The sequence below is a fragment of the Sciurus vulgaris genome, assembly GCF_902686455.1.
Source record: "Sciurus vulgaris genome assembly, chromosome: 7".
Lineage (NCBI taxonomy): Eukaryota > Metazoa > Chordata > Mammalia > Rodentia > Sciuridae > Sciurus > Sciurus vulgaris.
In genome coordinates this window covers 33219318-33223976 of record NC_136467.1, presented here as the reverse complement: position 1 = coordinate 33223976, position 4659 = coordinate 33219318, and positions in this window count along the sequence as shown.

The following is a 4659-nucleotide window of genomic DNA, read 5'->3' as shown; positions in this document are numbered from 1 at the left end:
ACATGTGTTCTAAATGGCAATTTTTTTAATTAAAAAAATTGAAATCATTGAAAGGTTTTACTGGTTCATTAAATGTTCCTTTAAAACATACATTTAGCTGGGCACATTGGTGCATGCCTGTAATCCCAGCAGCTCAGGAAGCCGAGGCAGGAGGATCACAAGTTCAAAGCCAGCCTCAGCAACTTAGCAAGACCCTAGGTAACTTAGCCAGTCCTTGTCTCAATAAAAAAAATAAAATGGACTGGGGAGGTAGCTCAGTTTTTAAGAGCCCCTGGGTTCAATCTCTGGTACAAAAATAAAACAAAACAAAACAAAACAAAAAATCCATATATTTAAAAATATCTAATTATCACAAAGTAGTATTTGATTCTTTGTTACTTAAAAATACCTGAGTTAATTCCTACAATACAAGCTGAATACAGACTGTGCATGGAACTCTCAAATATTTAAAGAACTTCAGATCATCAAAGTCTGCACTTCAAGATACTAAAATATTCCTTACAACTTTAGAAAACAGAGACCTATTTTTTGAGAAAGTATCTCATGATGGATTTGTATTTTTGGAGTAGTAAGCAAAAAATATTATTGAACAATAACTCTTGCAGTGGTTGTAAATCATTTCTAAAATGGTCAGTGATGAAATAATATGAGGTACCAAAGCCGAGTGATGAAACTATTCCCTGAAGGAAAAACGCTCATTTCTGAGAGATCTTTTCCTTAGTTGGAGCTTGGTAACTGCACTGGTCTTATACACAGGTGTTTTAATTACTCAAATCATCGATAAAGTAGAACAAAGTCTATGAACGCCTTGAGAGATGGAATATTTTTGCCCTACTCAGGAAAACAAAGTTCATTCTAAACCAAAGTTCTTAGAGATATAAAATATGCATGGAATTTGTTTGCCTTTAAAGTTGTAGACCCAATCTCCAGAAAAATCACAACAAAAGTATTTTTATATTAATCACATAGATAGTGTAATGAAAGACCCTTATGAAAGCCAAGAAAACAAATTCTCATGCTTTTCCTCTTTGATATACATCTGCATCTCTGCCTAGGCTTGGTCTAGAGGTCACAGAGATTGTAAAGGATTCACATAGGCTTTTAGATGCTGTTCAATTCATCTGCAAGATTAATTTGAGATTTTTTTTCTAAACCCTACAACCACTGCTAGAAACAATGGAGAATTCTATAGCTAAAAGTACTTTAAGATGTGTTTAAGTCAATATCTCCATCTTGGGGAAAAAGTATGTGTGAGTATGCTACAAATAGATTTACATGCTATTGATATGTGTGTGTGTGCATGCATGTGTGTATGCTAGAGATGTAAATGTTATTTTAAATATATATATGTGCGTACTATAAATAGATACATTCTATTTATATATGTGTGTGTGCTATTATTAAATTATTCATGGTTTCAGTAAATTATATAACTTTTCATTTTATAAAAAGTAATGTGTGCAATCTGCCTAGGGTGAACCACTGATAGGATATACCTCAAACAGGTGTTTGTGTGTGGATTTGTTCATGATCATGCCTGTGTGCTATGACTTTGCAAATACATTCACCTGATGGGGAAATTGCACTTTCTCTTAAACCCCATGCTATTCTGTTGAACAAAACTCAGCCAAGAATTTCTTTTTTGTGAATTCAGTTTTAGTTTTCCTGTTGTGACATTGTCAATAAACTGCAATACATTTCTCTCCCATCCCTTTACTACTGCTGAGAGAATTTGAGAGATACATTTAGGCTGTGGGGCTAAACTACTATGAAACACTGAAACTGAAGAAGTAGTATGATTTGTATTCACTGTTGCATCCATGTTTCTAAACCTATCTCTCTTTCCTTTAAATGCTATACATTTAAACTTAGAAGACAGAAGTGCACTTAGGGACCAGAAGATACAGTTCCTGACCAGCCAGTGTGTGGTCTGTGAAACCCACATGATTCCTTTGCCAGCCATCTTATTCAGTGAAGTGGTCAGAAATAGCTCAATAGAGCTATTTAATTACTCAAATCATCGATAAAGTAGAACAAAGTCTATGAACGCCTTGAGAGATGGAATATTTTTGCCCTACTCAGGAAAACAAAGTTCATTCTAAACCAAAGTTCTTAGAGATATAAAATATGCCAATTCATGCGAGGGGGTTCTTTATGCTAATGATTAAGCTAAATGAAGTCAAAACAAAAGAGTTCCCTTTGTAACCAGTCCAACTCCAGTCCCATCTCCTTGTGAGTTTTTTCCCAACTGCCCTTCATTCCTTTTCACCCTGCTGATTAGTGCTATGCAATTTAGCAATCTGTTTGTTATGTATTGTTCTGTTCTTTCATTCAGAATGCATTGCAATACCTTTAAATCTCTGCAAGCAACAGATTTTTACTTCTTTCCTGCCCATTAAGACACCAAGTTTATGGTTTATAACATAGCAGGCCATGAAAGAAATATTTATGTTTGACTTGTTTGTGCAAAAACATGGCTTAAGAAAAACATATATATATATATAATTTTATGATATATGATATATTTAATGATTATAAATACTTTATAACATTTTAAAGTATTTTAAACATATATTAAAATACTTCATATTTACTTATATTTTACATTTAATATTTATTATGAATATTATATTTATGAATATTATGAATATAATATTATATTTATGAATATAATATTCATTATATTATATTTATAATATATTTAAAAATGTACTTCTCTTCCTCCCAAGTCAGAGTATTTTCTCATCAGTCTCACGTTATATATACCTCAGAGTTAATTTCTCACTGTACTCATTAACAAGTCACTTGGCTTATTGCCCTCTAAAAGAAATGTTTTTGGAAGGGTTGGAGAATGTTAAGCAGATTTATGAAAATATTCAAGAAATTTCACATAGTAAGCATTTTGTTGAGGAGTTATGAATCACCAGGCCACAAGCTAGGCATGTTTTATATGTAAGGAGAGTTGGATTGGTTAGTCTTTAAGATCTTCTACAGCTGTTCACATTATGACACCTCCTCTTATTGAGCCACAAGGGTAAATCTCAGGTCTTGATAGGAAGGCCCTGTAGATCCAATCCATTCCAATGCATGTGGAGGTCTACAAAAGCTGTGCTCAACAGCAAGGTGACATTTCAAATGCCAACCCCCTAACATTCCTGAGCCAGTCTACAGAGGAAGGGTCCAGCAGGTCCTCATTTCTCACTGATGAAAGACTGTCTGAAAAATAGTGTTTACGAAAACATTCCTTTGCTGATTGTCTGCATCCCCTGCAAAGTTCAAGTGAGGGGTCCAAGAATTTGAGGAGGGCAGAGGCAGTGATGGGTGAATGAGTCCTTTCTCACCATTCTAGAGCTCATCCTCAATAAGGCCACTCTTAACGTGGGAGGTGGAAAGGAATCCGATGGTGCCTGTTTGTCTTGGCAGTCCATGCCCTGAAGATGCACACGTCCAGAGAATGACAGAGAGCCATTTTTCCAGGCCAAGGCTAACTGTGTTTCCATAACACTGTGGGAAGTGAAAATGCAAGCCACATAGACTTGTCCCCAGCCTGTGAATAAACAGCCCTCTGCTTCCAGAGATATCGCCCCGACATTACCTTTCATCCATTGAAGATTCATTTTAAAAATTAAGGAAACAAAATGTTGAGGCTATCCAGTTTTAGATACCAATGATTCAGGTTATCAAAGAAATAAGATTTTTTTAGTCATTATTATCATCGGTATCCCAAGCAAATGACAACTGAGAAATTTAGTTCCTGCATTAGATTCTTTGTAGTCATCAGAATATTGATTTTCACAGTTCCTGACTTTCATGAATGTATTATTCTGAGGACCCGGATGCAAACAGCTCTCAGATTTAGTTTCCTACTCAGCAATGAGCATGATCCTGCTTTGTTGACATAATCTCATGACTTAGAATTCTTCACCAATCACTTACTCAAATCTCCAGATTCTCAGAATATAAGGTACCATAACAGTTTAAATCCAGAAAGGACATGAAGGGAATAAGTTAAGGACCTCTGTATTAAAGTGTTTACAAGAATTTTACACAAAATGTACAGCTGCCTACAAATCATAAGCATCACTATTCCGAAATAAAGTGTTAACAATCTAGTATGAATAGAGTCCACTTACTTTTATTTCATTTTTCATAGACTATGTACCCTAATTTTTTCCTTTAATTACTATTACTACTTGATTTTAGATGCATATTACAAATGTGTTTGCCATTTTACTTAAACCATTGATGGAAATGTCTAGCATTTTATTAACAACAGCAATGAAAAAAATCTCTCAGGCACTGCTCAGACTTCTGTTTCAAATTGGTGTGGACATGTCTTCGAGCTTTCCCAGCTATTTACAGAAAGCTTACTAGTCATTCTTTTTTTTTTTTCCCCCTGAATACAGAAATAATAATCGTAATAGTTAACCTTTTTTCAACTCTTAATACCATATCAAGCACAATACTATTTTATATACATTCATTTATTTAAACTTCAAAACAGTCCTAAAAAATAGACACTGGGATTATTTTCACTTCAAATGGAAAGTAAAGATTAAGTAATTTACTTTAGTATAAAGGAATACATATTGGAGATTAGATATATTGACACATAGCATAAAGAGAATAGAGAACTAATTATATATTTTTATAATGTTA